This window comes from Mauremys mutica, chromosome 3 (assembly GCF_020497125.1).
Source record: "Mauremys mutica isolate MM-2020 ecotype Southern chromosome 3, ASM2049712v1, whole genome shotgun sequence".
Lineage (NCBI taxonomy): Eukaryota > Metazoa > Chordata > Testudines > Geoemydidae > Mauremys > Mauremys mutica.
In genome coordinates this window covers 100,773,676-100,790,022 of record NC_059074.1, presented here as the reverse complement: position 1 = coordinate 100,790,022, position 16,347 = coordinate 100,773,676, and the positions used below count along the sequence as shown (strand labels likewise).

Here is a 16,347-nt window from a genome sequence, read left to right as displayed (position 1 = left end):
TAAATTCTTTAAATGATCCTCTTCATTTCTTCCAGTGACCAGGATATCATCCAGATAGCACTGAACTCCTGACAAGCCACACAAGATCTGGTCCATAGCCCTCTGGAACAGGGCGGGAGCAGATGTTATTCCAAAGGGTAGACGACAGTATCGATAAAGCCCCTTATGAGTCACAATAGTCAACAGTTCTTGGGACTTTTCATCGACGTGCATCTGTAAATATGCTTGACTCAGATCAATCTTACTGAACTTTTGTCCCCCAGCCAGGCCTGCGAAGAGGTCATCGATGCGGGGAAGCGGGTATTGCTCTGCACACAACACTGGGTTGACAGTGACTTTAAAATCACCGCAAATCCGGAGAGAGCCATCTTTCTTCACGATTGGAACGATAGGAGTGGCCCATGAGCTATGGGTAACTGGTATTAGGACTCCATTGGTGACCAGGCGCTCCAGGTCTGCTTCAACTTTTGGCCTGATGGCATATGGCACAGTTCGGGCTTTCAGATATTTTGGTGGACTGCCAGGTTTAATGTTCAATGTCACAGTGATTCCCTTCATACTTCCCAAATCATCTCCAAAAACAGCAGCATGTTTCCTTAGTATAGGGGTTAGACTGGTTTCTTCTTTAGTCATCCGGTGCACTTCTGCCGAGTTCAGTTGAATCTTCCCAAGCCAAGACCTACCCATTAAGGCTGGGTAGTTACCTCTCACCACAAACAGTGGCAATTTAGCCACCTGTCCATTGAGCTCCACCTTAACATCAATAGTGCCCAGCATAGGCACAGCTTCTCCCGTATACGTCTTCAGAACAGTTTTTGTTGCCTTAAGCGGAAGATGCTGTAGCTTTTCTTTATACACAGTCTCGGAGATCAGTGAGACGGCTGCACCGGTGTCCAGTTCCATGCATATACGTTTGCCATCCAATAACGGGGTTACCCAGTATTCATGTGAGCCCATTGCCAAAGATAAAACATGCAGTGGCACTTCCTCTTGCGATGAGGTGTCACCTTGATCATCCTGGGTCTGCTCTAGGGTATGCAGGGTTCCTCTTTTTGTCGGCCAGACCACAGGCCTCTTTTTCTTTTGTTTACAGGCACACTCAATGTGTCCCTTTTTGCCACAGTGTCGACACACCAGGTCCTTACACCAGCATTCTGATGCCTGGTGTCCCGGCTTACCACAGCGGTAACATTCTTGACTCTGCACAGTTTTGTGGGTCGGTTCTTGTGACACTTTTTGCACCCTAGGGGGTGCACCGATGTATTGTGCCTCCCTTGTAGCCAGTTCCATGGAGACAGCAATATCAACAGCCTTCTGTAAGGTAAGCTGAGCCTCTGTCAGTAGGCGCTTCCGTATAGCTTCACTGTACAGGCCACACACTAACCTGTCACGCAGGGCATCATGTAACATTTCTTTAAATTCACAGTGTTCTGCTAGCTTTTTTAAAATGGCTACAAATTGTACAACTGTTTCATCTTCCTTTTGGTCTCTTTTGTGGAACCTATATCTTTCAGCAATTACCAGTGGTTTTGGGGAGAAATGAGACCCCAGGATTTCCACAATGTCACTGTAAGATTTAGTCTCAGGCTTAACAGGGTGTAGTAAGCTGCGTAGCAGAGAGTAGGTTTTAGCCCCTACAACAGTTAAGAATATTGGCACCTTCTTTGCTTCTGTAATGTCATTTGCAATACCAAAAAGCTCAAAACGCTCAGTATACACATGCCACTGCTCTGTATTCTCATCAAAAGGCTCCAGGGGCCTGGTCAGAGTAGCCATGATTTTTAGTTTCACTTTCACAGTCAGTGCAAACAAGCAGCTTTTTTGTTTGTTTGTTCTTTACCTTAACTTCTACTTCCTTCTGTTACTGGAGCAGCACCGGAGTCTCACCCTCGTCGCCAGTGTTATATCCTTGGGGCAGCCGGTGTAGGAAGCAATCACTTGAGGCCAGAGAGCAGGCAGCTAACCAAAACCTCCATTTTATTTACATATATACAGAGAGCACCTCAGCCGGTTGAAACCGGTTGAGCTAACCCATAATAATCTAACTCAGTTGCCATAGCAACAAAACCATGACAACCAAATACACAACAAACAGTGGTAATGGTGAGTCAATTGCAGAGGTGGCGACAGGTGAGGCATTGCTTGATGCCTTTCCCCACCCTTGGGGTGAGAGGTGAACTTATTTGAACACACCTCTGAACCCTGGATCTCTGCTGACCAAGGACAATAACTGTGAGTGAGGTGCAGGGAAGGAAGAGGGGAGTGGTTTGTTTGTTGGACTTTCACACCGCAAGGTAAGAACCTGAGGTAAAGGAAACTGCCCAATGTACTCAGAGGTATGCTTTGCTCATGGTCCTATGCTTTCAAATCATACTTATGGTGTTTTCCCAAATTAGTGCCAGATTCTTTTCCCTCTTCTTATTAAAAGTTTTCTTTACTATACACAGTGTGTGTAAGAGGGAAACATTGTCTCTTAGAGTCACCTGGGGTGGTGGTAAATTCCCAGGTTACTGTGTGGGGACTCAAGTGGATTCTGTTTTGTATTGTTCTGATATTGAACCCGTCCGTTGGTGCTGGTGACTCCACCTGGCGGAAGGGTTACAGCTCTATTAACAGAGTGTCTAGGTAACATAGGTTATCTTTTATTGGACCAACTTCTGTTGGTGAGAGGAACAAGCTTTTGAGCCACATAAAGCTCTTCTTCAGGTATGAGAAAGGTATTCAGAGCATCACAGCTAAATGGAAGGTGGAACAGGTTGTTTAGCATAAGCAGTTAGTACATAAGGACCGTTCAAGGTAGAGTGGTCCATCAATGCCTCTGCAGTCAATGGACAAAAAGATAGGGTCAGTGGGTTACACTACATAGTACAGTGTGGTCATTTAGGCTACATAGCTATGGTACTTGAAAGTACCATATATTCCTGGTACTCCTGATCAGTCAATTGCCATTTCTTAAATCATATCAGCAATGAAATAAAGAGCCAATTCCTTCCTTTTACTAGCAGATATCAATGAAAAGACTGCTTGATCTTTGTTCAGTCCTCAGACTATTTGTGCTCCAGAAACTGTGGGATTTAGTTGATTTCAAATTAACTTGTTCTTCTCCCCTTTGCACAAACCCAATCCACTCACTCAGTCCAGCAACCTATTTATATTGAGTAGGTGTGGAATGACTGAGCAGAGCCCAGCCGATTCACATTGTTCATTCAAACCTTTTTTTCAGCAAAAGGGTCTAGTCTTGGAAATTAATTTTTGTTGTGGAAAAATCTTTTTGGGTTTTAATTTATTTCCCCACTGCCTCCCCTTCATTCTTTTTTCCACTTTGCCCCTTTTTAAAAAGGAGGGGAGGGAGAGGGAAAGGGGAGGAAATAAACTTTTTTTTCAATTTTCATTTTTAATGGAAAAATCAGAAAATTTCCAAATTTTCACAACACAGCTAGATTTGTTTGTTTTTTTTTAATTTTGCAAGACATGAATGTCAGCTCTCAGTTCTGAACATGAGGAAGTCAGGAATTACAGATGTATCTGCTACCCCTCCACCAGAGGGGCGTTTAGGTCCATTTGTTTTCTCCAGTTAAACACAAAAGAAATAAAGATTTTGTGACAGGAGAGTTATTTCACATTGGGAAATAGAATATAAATATAGTGTATGAACCAGAACATTTTGTTCTATATATTTTATAGGTGGAGAATTAAGACCTGAATGATTTCTCTTAAAATGAGTACATCCAGGGGCAAAAAATTGTTGACCTTCACATTAGAGAGTGGCCAAATTGACAATTAGCAGGGAATTTCCAGTCACTGTTAGCAAGCTATGTGGCTTTTATTGGGCGCACCTAATGGAAGCTTTTGTAATTGAGATGATTCAGAGAGTTACAGCATATCCCCCAGGCTGATGGCTGAACAAAGTTTGCTTTCACAGAAGGGCTGTCTTCAATGTAATTACAGTCACCCTGCAGGAGGATTCACAGTCTGAGATTTACTCTTCCAATGTGTGTGCGGTACTGCCCATCTTCTGAAGTCATCATGTTCCCTTGTGAAGAAGCCATCTGTGTTTAACTACACAGTTTGTTTGGAGGGAGCTATTTCTAGTCCAGTACACTAAGGAAGATTCCATTAATAGGGCTCTCTGAGTCCATCTGTCTCTCCCAGGGGTGAGGAATAACTTCACTTAGCATTTTGAAAACAGGTGCAAAGGGGTAAAGGAAACTGAAGGAAGAAAATTGAATGAAAAAAGAATTGGAACAGCTCTGTACTTCTCTAGAGAGTGAGGAGTCAGAGGAGGGAGCAAGTGGGGAAGAGACAAAGGTTGTCTTTGTCTGATAAAAGTTAGAAAGTTCAGTGCATTCCAAGTTTTGTCCAAAAATGCTGCCAAATTGTGTAATAAATACATACGGCTTTCAGACCTTCCTCATGCAGGTAAACAAATACCAGACTAGAAAATCTCTTGTATTTGTTTTGCTTTGAAGCTGTCTGCTGTTTTATCAGGGGTCCCATAATTTGAGATTATCTTGATTCTTTTCAAACAGATATCTCATATAAATTTAATAATAGTGTTAGTAACAGTGTCATACAGTCTTGGCTGCCATTGCATTGACCTGAGTGGGTTAAGGACAAGAACATTTGTCACCTTCAAAGCATTCTTTGGGCATAGCGCAGCCATCATTCATTCAGCAGTTTAACCTATTGCACAATGACTTGGAAAGATCAGGCTATTTGGTATACATGAGCTCTTGGGAAACCTTAGCTCCAATAGGTACAAATGTACTACAGGTAAATTCAGATTCCACCATGCTTACCTTTTGGAATATAACCTTTCCTTCTCAATGATTCCTTTGAATCTCGTCTCTCACACTGCTCTCAAATTGATGACCATTTGGATAAATACTGTGTACACTGCATTATTAGAGATTGTGTGCTTTAATTTGACCCATACCCCTCTATAAATGTACCCTGTGAAGTCATAGCCTAAATGCTTCTAAAAAGAAACAGTATCCCAGTCATATGCAGTATTTTTTGTTTTCAAATACTTGATGATTAGGGACCTAGATTTTTCTATTGCTTTCACTACCAGTCCTCCACAGCACCTGCTGCTCTGCTGACATGATAGTGTACTCAACAAAATGTTAGGGCAACAGATGAGCAAACCTGTTTGGTTCAATTACAAGAAAAACTGACATGACCCTTCACCCAGAACTAAACCTCAACTTATTTTTCAGGTTAAATAGAGGTCACCTAACTTTTCCATTTTTGTGTGCCTCTCATATTCTTACTTTTTAGCTTAGCCCCAAACCCTAAGTCACAAAATACAAGTAGTTGTTTTTGGGGGTATTTGTGGCTTTGATACAATGAAGAGTTATGAGCAATTCTGTAAAATTTTTATGCCCATTGATGGGCACTGGCAAGCCTAAGTTCTAGACCAAACAGTCTTGGATAAGTTCACTAAGCAACCACACTCTTTATATGATCATCCAAACAGCTGGACTTTTTGACTTTCTCATCATCCTAATCACTAGTTAGGATGAAGACGGTACAGTATATTCAACAACACAACAGGTCCTGTGTACTTGAATGTCTCTTGAACACTAGGAAGCAGTCAAGCTGCTAAGGAAAACTTCCTTTGCAAGATATGAGTGTGTTGTTGTTGTTGTTGATGTTGTTTTTGTTTGTTTTTTAATGTATTGCACTTCAGCTTTTGTCTAAGATTCCCATACAGCAACATCCCTTATATAGTACAGTTTTGATTATTCATACCTTAGTTTTTGGAAACTTGCTACTATCCTAATCAGATAATATTCATCCATGAAATTCCTTCAGTTACCTTGATTTCCAAACTTAAGTAGCCTCACCCCCCAAAAATATCCAGATAATTGGCTCTGTTCAGTCACTGGAGGGACCTTCTCTTCCAATAGTTTTTTACTATCCTATGAACACCCCTACCTCTTGCAACACACCTGAAGATCTCACAAATTTTAGCTTCTAGCTACCACCCTGCACATGCACACAAACACCACTTTAGCTATGCACTAGGATCACAGTCACACATCACCCAGGTCACAAATGACTCTTTATTAATTATTAAATACCTACATAGATGTGTACAATACTTAATAGCTAGAGTACCCGTATAAAATTATATAAGGCCTCTGTCCCATGAAGCTTACAGTCTATTATACATAGCCAGATTCTGCTCAACTCATGTTGAGCAGTCCCACTGATTTCCGAGGAGCTAATCACCAAGTAAGGTAATACTCAATGTGCAAAATGTGCAAGAATTTGGCCCACAAACAGACAGAGAACATCAGTATAAAATGAGGATAAGTGAGGTAACAAAACAGAAAGGAACTACAGGACATCATTACACTGTCTTCCTTTTTCAAGGAAATAATATTCTGGAAATAAAATAATGTTTAATTACATAAACATATGTGTATGATTGTATTAATTTGTTCCCCCTCTTTTTATCTCTTCATCAAGGAAGGGAGCAGCCCTGGTTCTGGAAACAACCAACACCAGTTGCTTTCTGTTACACTAATGGAAAGTAACATACATAATAAACGGGAGACAGATCCCATGGTACATCAAGAAACTACTGCTCGAGGGGAAAAATATATTATCTTCAGCCAACCAAGCTTCTGTCTCACATAATAGATGGGCGTAAAGATGAGAACAAAACAATAGCAGTAAGTATCATAAAGGGGGAAATAAGCAGAGTCCATTTCCCAAAAGAATTAAGGATGAGGAGGTTCTGATAGCAGAGGGATCTGAAACGAAGAGCTGCTTCTGAGGATTGTAGCTATTATTTTCTTTCACTGAGAGAGACCTTCAGCTAGTGTAAACTGTCCTAGATCTATTGAAGTCAGTGTAGCTATGCTGATTTATACCAGATGAGGATATGGCCCAGGATCTCTGAGGATAGCGTTAAAGTAAAGGATTTTTGAGCCTTATGCTCATCAATTGATGCTCGCTATTGAAAACAAAATACTCTTTTTGAAGATACCACGTAAGACTCCGCTCTGTGAGGTACTAGCAACCTCTGGTAAGATGAAATAAATGAGACTGAAGATACTTGGGCCTTGCAAGAGGTGCTCAGCACCTTGCATGGTCAAGTCACTTAAGAAAGGACTCAGTATGCCCAGGGATTTTATGTTTATGGAAGGGGTGAATTAGGAAGGGTAACAGGGCTGGATTTAGGCCTAATCACAAAGCAGTAAATATTCTAGAGTAACCTAGGAGTTACATCTGCCTTGCAAGCTCTTGAACTTGAGTCAAAGAAAAGAATTTGCACAACCAGACAGAAGAGGGTGTGCCACATGGACTATCCCTAGCAATAAGGACTGCAGGGAGTTCCACTAAATATTTTTGATGTCAGGGAATAATTATTTTTGGTGGGATAGAACTTCTCATTTAAACAACATTTTTTCCTACAGTACTTTCTCAAAACCCAAGGGCTATTTTTGCAAAAAATGAGATTTTTGGCAGCTTCAGAGGTCTTCTCATATTTCTGTCTGTTCTGTTCATACTATAAACAGTATCCTTACAAAACAATTTCTAGACTGCAGTTTCTTCATCAGCCTACTGGAAGAGGAGGGAGAAGAGCTGAGTTTTGTTTAACTTCACATTTACAGACAGAGGTAATCTGTCATTATGTAAAGCTTTGCAAAAGAATCCAAGTCTATGGCCTGTGTTATGCAGAAGTTCAGAATAGGTGATCTATTGGTCACTTCTGACCTTAAAATATATGAATCTGTTAAAAACAACTCTTATTTAAGCAGTATAAACAGAGTCATCAGATAGAAGCCAAACAGTTTGCTGGTTAGAATCACAGAATCATAGAAATGCAGGACTGAAAGGAACCTCAATAAGTCATCTAGTCAAGTCCCCTGAACTGAAGCAGGACTCAAGTATTACCTATAGCATTCCTGACAGGTGTCTAACCTGTTCTTTAAAACCTCTGATGACGGAGATTCCACAGCCTCCCTAGGTAATCTGGTCCATTGCTTAATTACCTTTACAGTTAGGAAATCATTCCAAAGTCTAACCTAAATATGCCTTGCTGAAATTTAAGCCCATTACTTCTTATTCTGTCCTCAGTGGATTAAAAAAAATTTATCACCCTCCTCTTTATAACAAGTTTTTATGTACTTGAAGATTGTTATCATGTTCCCCCTCAGTCTTCTCTTCTCCAGACTAAAGAAACCCAGTTTTTTCAGTCTTTTCTCAAAGGTCATGTTTTCTAGACCTATAATCATTTTTGCTGCTCTCTTCTGGACTTTCTCCAGTTTGTCCACATCTTTCACAAAATATGTTGCCCAGAACTGGACACAGTACTTCAGTTGAAGCCTTCTCAATGCTAAATAGAGTGGAAGAATTAACTTCTCATTTTTTGCTTATAGCACTCCTACTAATAAACAATGTTCTGGGATGTGCTTTTTTGGAACAATATTACATTGTTGACTCATATTTAGTTTGTGATGTATTATAATCCCCAAATCCTTTTCTGCAGTACTCCTTCTTAGGCAGTCATTTCCCATTTTGTATTTGTGCAACTGAGTGTTCCTTCCTAAGACTAGTACTTTGCATTTGTCCTTATTGAATTTCATTCTATTTATTTCATATCATTTCTCCAGTTTGTCAAGATCATGTTGAATTCTAATCTTGTCCTCCAAAGTGCTTGCAACCCTTACCAGTTTGGTATTGTCCACAAACTTTATAAGTGTACTCTCTATGCCATTATCCAAATCATTGATGAAGATATTGAAGAGAACTAGATGCAGGACAAATCTCTGTGGAACCCCGCTTGATATGCCCTTCCAGCTTGAATGTGAACCATTGATAACTAGTGGGAGTATGGTTTTGCACTGACCTTTAAGTAGGTTCATCTAGGCTATATTTCCCTAATTTGCTTATGAGAAGGTCATGCGATATAGTATCAAAAGATGTACTAAAGTCAAGATATATCACGTCTGCTGTTTCCCCCCATCCACAAGGCATATTACCTTGTCAAAGAAGGATATTGCTTGGTTTGACATGATTTGTCCTTGACAAATCCATGTTGACTGTTACTTATCACCTTATTTCCAGGTGCTTACGAATTGATTATTTGTGCCATTATCTTTCTGGGTATTGAATTTAAGTTGACTGGTCTATAATTCCCTGTGTTTTTCTTATTCCCCTTTTCATAGTTAGACACTATATTTGCCCTTTTCCAGTCCTCTTGGATCTCTCCTATCTTCCATGAATTCTCAAAAATAATCGCTAATCGCTCAAAGCTCTCTTTAGCCAGTTCCTTAAGTATTTCTAGGATTTATTTCATCAGGCTCTGCCAACTTGAAGACTTCTAACTTGTCTAAGTAATTCATAGTTTGTTCTTTCCCTATTTACGTCTCAGATCCTAGCTCATTTACATATTCAGTTTTGGTGAAAGCTGAATCAAAAAAGTCATTTAACACACCAGCCATTGCCACATATTCTGTTATTTTCTTTACCTCCTCATTGAGTAATAGGTCTACTCTATCCTTTGTTCTAATTTATTTGTAACATGTTTTCTTGATATCTTTTATGTGCTCATTTAGTTTAATCTCATTTAGTGCCTTGGCCTTTCCAATATAGTCTTTACATGCTTGCAGTGCTTTTTTTTAAAAGTATATATTCATCCTTTGTAATTTGACCTAGTTCCCACTTTTTTGTGAGTTTCTGGCTGGTGAAGATCTCCTGGTTAAGTCAGGGTGGACTCTTACCAGACTTCCTATCTCTCTTGCACACTGGGATAGTTCACTCTTGTGCTCTTAATAATGTCTCTTTTAAAAACTACTGCCAATTCTCCTGAACTCTTCTTTTCCTTAGACTTGCTTCCCACAGAATCTTACCTACCAATTGTCTGAGTTTGCTAAAGTCTGCATTCTGGAAGTCCATTGTTTTTATTCTGTTGTTTTCCCTTCTAGCATTTCTTAGATCACTCTGTCATTTCATGATCACTTTCACCCAAGCTGCCTTCCACCTTCAAATTCTCAAATTGTTCCTCCCTACTTGTCAGATCAAATCTAGAACAGCCTCTCCGCTCGCAGCTTTCCCCATCTTCTGTAATAAACAGTTGTCTCCAATGCTTTCCAAGAACATGTTGGTAATCTGTGCCCTGCTGCATTATTTTCCCCACAGATGTCTGGGTAGTTGAAGTCCTCCTTCACAACCAAGTCCTATACTTTGAATAATTTTGTTAGCTTTTTTTTTTAAAGTCTCATCCATGTTATCTTCTATAGAAGACCCCTACCATGACATCACCCCTCTTATCCTCACTCTAAGATTTTCAATGGGTCTGCCTCCCACTTCTTTCTCAACCTTAGTGCGCAAGTATATACATCTTTGGTATATTGGGTAATAACTCATCTCTTTTTTCCCCACCTGTCCATCCTGAACAAGCTGTACCTTTCTATTCCAATATTCCAGTAATATGAATTATCCCACCAAGTCTCTGTGATGCCAATTGTTATAAAAGTTATATCCACTAGTATTTCTAGTTCTTCCTGTTTATTCCCCGTACTTCTTCCTTTAATATACAGACATCTACGATTATTTACTGCTGTACATTTGGACATATGTAATGTAGTAAAATACAAAGGAGGCTGTTTATTTTTCTAATCTTGTTATAACCTCCCCTTTGGATGATTATCGGTAAGGCTACGATTTTGTCATGGACATTTTTAGTAAAAGTCACGGACAGATCATGGGCAATTAACAAAAATTCACAGAAGCCGTGACCTGTCCTTGACTTTTTTTTACTAAAAATGTCCATGACAAAACAGGGAGGGAGGAGGGTCAAGCACCCTGTCCCGTGGCTGAGATCTGGGAGGGACCCCCCCTCCCGTGGTGGCTGAGGAGCTGTGGGGAATCCCCTGCTGTCCCAGGACTGAGGTACTTTGCGGGATTCCCCCCCTCCCACAGGCAGGGAAGCTTCAGGGGTTCCCCTGTCACTTGAAGTGGCTAGGGAGCTGTGGGTGTCCCCCACATCTGTGGGGACTGGAGAGCTGCGGGGGATCCTCCCATGGCAGCTGGGGAGCTCTGGAGATCCCCAGAGATTCCCCCACTCCCGGTGGAGGCTGGGAAGCTGCTGGGGATCCGAGCTGTTGGGGGATTCCACTCTCCCACCCACCCGCATAGGCTGGGGAGCTGCAGGGGAGCCCCCCCCCCGGCCACAGGGACTGGGAAACTGCGGGAGGATTTCCCCGCTGGTGCTGGTGGCAGGGGAGCTTTGGGGGACCCCCAAACCCATGGGGGCTGGGGCTGGGGAGTTGTTGGGGACCCCCACCACTCTGAGAAGCAGGGGTACTCTGCTGCAGGCTGAAGTCATGGAGGTCTGTGGAAATCACAGATTCCGTGACCTCTGTGACCAAATTGTAGACTTAATTATCAGGTATCTACTCGGTATAGGTGAACTTCAAAAGAAGATTTGAGCAAACTAGAAAAAATATTGCAATTATGTATTCACTTTCAAAAACACATTTCAGTTTGACTGTATTCACGGCTTTGTTTGCTTTTGATGAACATTCAGTCAATCAAGCTTTGCTACACTGAGATTCAAGGGAAGTGAATGTTATAATTGAACACTAAAATAGTCACTGAAAGCAAATTTCAACTTGCATGTTCACTTTTAGAATATGAATTTCATGCTGATTAGTTCCATAAGTCATCCAGTCAGAAATCAAAAGAGAATGTGCTCTAATTGTGGTAGGTGGATAAGAAGATAATGGTAATCAGAAATGATGGGGAAGAAAATAACCCCAATGGGTGCATGACTGTCTAATTAAGTTTTTCTAACTTTGGAATTTTTTTCAAATGTGTACAGAACATGGCAGTGGTTCTGGAGGGGAAAATTTTTTTTTTATATAAATCATGACAAAAAGCAGGGATTTGACAAACTGCATCACACTGGAAGTTTTCAAGAATCTAGTAACTTGTAAAAATAAAAATGTTAAGACAAATTTTTTTAACATTCTGACCTCTCCTCCTTGTTATCTGAGGTCAATGAAAGCAACAATGGACAATCCAGTATATTACAGAGTATAATGGAACAGATCCTGTAGGAATGTCAGCCCTCACCGAGTCTATTTTCCACTAGACCTTGTCACAGTTTTTCAAATTAAACTCTTTTTGTGTTGAAAGGCTTTTTTTGAACATAAGAATGGCCACAATGGGTCAGATCAATGGTCCATCTAAGCCAGGATCCTGTCTTATGACAGTGGCCAATGCCAGGGGCTTCAGAGGGAATGAACAGAAAAGGTAATCATCAAGTGGTCCATCCCCTGTTGTCCACTCCCAGCTTCTTGCAAACAGAGGCTAAGGACACCCAGAGCATGGGGATGCATCCCTGAACATCTTAATTGATGGCCATTGATGAAGCTATCCTCGATGAACTTATCAAATTCTTTTTTGAATCCCATAATAGTTTTGGCCTTCACAACATCCCCTGGCAATGAGTTCCACAGATTGACTGTTGTATGGAGAAATACTTCCTTTAGTTTGTTTTAAACCTGCTGCCTATTAATTTAATTGAGTGACCCCTGGTTCTTGTGTTATGAGAAGAAGTAAATAGCATTTCCTTATTCATTTTCTCCACATCAGTCACTGTTTTATAGACTTCTATAATATCCCCTCTTTGCCGTCTCTTTTCCAAGCTGAAAAGTCCTAGTCTTTTTAATCTCTCCTCATATGGAAGCTTTTTTCTTTGCCCTGCTCTGTATGTTTTCCAATTCTAATGTTTCTTTTGAGATATGGTGAATCATAGAATCATAGAATATCAGGTTTGGAAGGGACCTCAGGAGGTCATCTAGTCCAACCTCCTGCTCAAAGCAGGACCAATTCCCAACTAAATCATCCCAGCCAGGGCTTTGTCAAGCCTGACCTTAAAAACCTCTAAGGAAGGAGATTCCACCACCTCACTAGGTAACCCATTCCAGTGCTTCACCACCCTCCTAGTGAAAAAGTTTTTCCTAATATCCAACCTAAACCTCCCCCACTGCAACTTGAGACCATTACTCCTTGTCCTGTCATGTGCTACCACTGAGAACAGTCTAGATCCATCCTCTTTGGAACCCCCTTTCAAGTAGTTGAAAGCAGCTATCAAATCCCCCCTCATTCTTCTCTTCCGCAGACTAAACAATTCCAGTTCCCTCAGCGTCTCCTCATAAGTCATGTGCTCCAGCCCTCTAATCATTTTTGTTGCCCCCCGCTGGACACTTTCCAATTTTCCCACATCCTCCTTGTAGCGTGGGGCCCAAAACTGGACACACTACTCCAGATGAGGCCTCATCAATGTTGAATAAAGGGGAATGATCACATCCCTCGATCTGCTGAAAATGCCCCTATTTATACAGCCCAAAATGCCGTTAGCCTTCTTGGCAATAAGGGCACACTGTTGACTCATATCCAGCTTCTCATCCACTGTAACCCCTAGGTCCTTTTCTGCAGAACTGCTGCCTAGCCATTTGGTCCCTAGTCTGTAACTGTGAATGGGATTCTTCTGTCCTAAGTGCAGGACTCTGCACTTGTCCTTGTTGAACCTCATCAGGTTTCTTTTGGCCTAATCCTCTAATTTGTTTAGGTCCCTCTGTAGCCTATCCATACCCTCCAGCGTATCTACCACTCCTCCGAGTTTAGTGTCATCTGCAAACTTGCTGAGAGTGCAGTCCATGCCATCCTCCAGATCATTAATGAAGATATTGAACAAAACCGGCCCCAGGACCGACCCTTGGGCCACTCCGCTTGAAACTGGCTGCCAACTAGACATGGAGCCATTGATCAGGACCCATTGAGCCCAACGATCTTGCCAGCTTTCTATCCACCTTATAGTTCATTAATCCAGCCCATACTTCTTTAACTTGCCGGCAAGAATAGGGGCAAAGGAGCCCTTTTATGGCCACTGTAGATGTGTGTAGGATAGAGCAGCCCTTATGTTACTCTAAAATATGCTGAACTAGCTACCAGCAGCCCCCAAATCAGAGATACAGCATCCCCGGGCCCTTCCATGAGTGCAGTTCAGATGGACCCATGAATCAGAGACCTTTGCCTAATATCCTGAATTTGATGAAATCCCAGCCAATCAATGATGAAATCCCAGCCAATTAACTCAAGTGTTTTACACTGTTTGAGGGAGAGATCTATATCAATCACACAAACTACCTGATTGGAGTAATCGAAGGAGCTATGAGTGTCCCTGATTTGAGCAAAGTGCTGGGTGAACAGACTGTTTCCCTATAAGTACTTTAAAGAATATTTTTCTTCTTTTTAAAAGTGGCAGAGGCATTGGGGACTAAGGGGAATGCGAGAACCAGGGGGGTGTGATGTGAAAGACGAGCCGTCTGAAATGTGAACATCATAAATGCTGGAGTGTCTGGTTATTTGAGCGTCCCTAGCAGTCAAATAATGAACCTTCTTCATGTTCTGCTTTTCTGGACTTGGCTTACTTAGACAAATTTGCAGGCATTAAGGTCTGTCTGGAACTATTTCCAAGATTTTTTTCCCCCCTTTAATTTTCTGCAGCTGAGGCAACCTTATGAAGAGGAAGTTCTGAAGAGAAATATTACCAAATATGTCTCTTCTCCTGCCCATATCTTTTATTTCCACAGGAAAGGAAGGCAGACACTGTTGATGACAAACAGACCAATGAAAATACTGCAGAAGTCATCGTCATTGATACAGAAAGGAGAAGCTTGTCAAGAGCGCTTTTCACAGAGTAAGCCACTGTAGGTACCAGAGTGTGTCAGTTACAGGGACACTGTCAGCATGAAACTTTTAGTCAATTTTACCACAGTGACATCAAAGCAGTTTTGTAAAGTGTTCCTTCTCCTGATGATCCCCAGCCCCATTTATTTCTATGTTTTCTAATAATGTTTTTCCCCTTTTCTCTCCCCTGTTGCTCTTTGCCACCCAAACAAACTGTCTGGTTTTGACAGCGGGCATCAGTTGCCTGAACTGGATCACTGAGTCCCATGCTATGCCGACCTTGCAGGGCCGGCTCCAGGCACCAGTGAAGGAAGCAGACTTCCCTTATATTACTATCGTCCCCTATTTTGCTCTATGACACCTTTGCTTCTGTGTGTAGTTATAGGGGGTGCTCAGTACCTCAGACTCCTAGGGTGCCAGTAGCATTCCAGGTGTATTGTGGTGTGGAGGCAAGCATTGTAGGTGCCATGTAGGCACTAGCCCTGGTGGGTCCCAATAACTACTCAGAAACATGGCTAATTGAAAAGGTATTGTATTAGGGCTGGCAGGAAAGAGAAAGTCTGCAGATATCCTAGCTACAGAGGCTTCAACAGTTACAGCTCAAAGTGAGCCATAGGTTGGGTCCTTGGAGCATCCCAATCAAGAGTGAGGTCTCTTCAGGCCTAATGGCTGGGATGCCCTCTTCAGTCCTGTCTCTATTCCAAGCTAATAGGTTCTTTCAGAGTTCCAGGCAAGGCTGAGTTAGTGTCTCTCACTGGGGCCCCTCTGCACTGGCTCCTTGCCAAGCCACTCTCCTGTAAGTCCCACCCAGACCTGCACCTGGCTAGTCTGTATCATCTGATGTTCAAAGCCTGTTCCAAATGCAGCTCTGCATACAGTTCCTGAGGATTCTTCTTTGCATTCAGTTTTCCATGCTGCCAAGAGGTTGCTGCTTCAGCTTCTCTGCAGCTGTTGGCTTCCAAACAAAGCCCAGCCATTTCCTGATTCAGGACCTTTACCTAGCCATAAGGAAGGGGATGTGCAGTGGGGAGGGGCCTGATGGGATTTGTAGTCACCTGCTTAGTGGATTTATCAAATTTGTTTTATCCCCAGGTCCCTGAAGAGATTTTAAGGGATAAGGAAGGCACTTGAAGGAGAGAGTGCATAACAGCTGCTAGAGCAGGAGCTAGTCATGTGATCATGCCTATGAATGAGATGAGGAAATGAAACCATCTGTCCACAGAGCCCTGTCCAGTGCAAAAAGCAAACAAACTGAAGAGAGAGGAAAAAATAATCATTGCCTAATCCCTCTCTAATGTTCAGTGATCTGTGCAGTTACTTGTGAAACTTCTGCAATATGGCCAATCCCAAACATCCAAAATGAGTACTTAAGGTCCAAAAAAATCATGAAAAATAATACGTTTTGTGTTCTTTTTATTTGCCTTCTGATGTTTGTGGTTTAGGGTTTGTTTTCAAGGTTTTCTCTGCTATACATTTACTTTAAAAACGAAAGCTGATCTCATGTAATAACAGGACTCTAGGAGTTAGGCCTTTCAGACAAGCACCGATTATCACAAAACTCACCATATAAAGGCAAGATGACTGGGTTTTGCCTTGCTTGAGGACTTAACCTGATAGTTAGCCACGTGC

At 41.7% G+C, this 16,347-nt stretch overlaps 1 long non-coding RNA gene across 2 annotated transcripts; it reads left to right on the top strand.

The window, feature by feature from the left end:
* The first annotated feature begins 2,103 nt into the window (after positions 1 to 2,103).
* LOC123366763 lies at positions 2,104 to 16,084 on the top strand. Of its 2 annotated transcripts, none has more exons than XR_006578175.1 (4): positions 2,104 to 2,294; positions 6,478 to 6,683; positions 14,622 to 14,738; positions 15,811 to 16,084. It is a non-coding gene; the product is annotated as an uncharacterized LOC123366763 (long non-coding RNA). The 2 variants fall into 2 exon arrangements; XR_006578174.1 differs by having other exon boundaries at positions 2,105 to 2,294; positions 14,622 to 14,728.
* Positions 16,085 to 16,347: the final 263 nt, after the last annotated feature.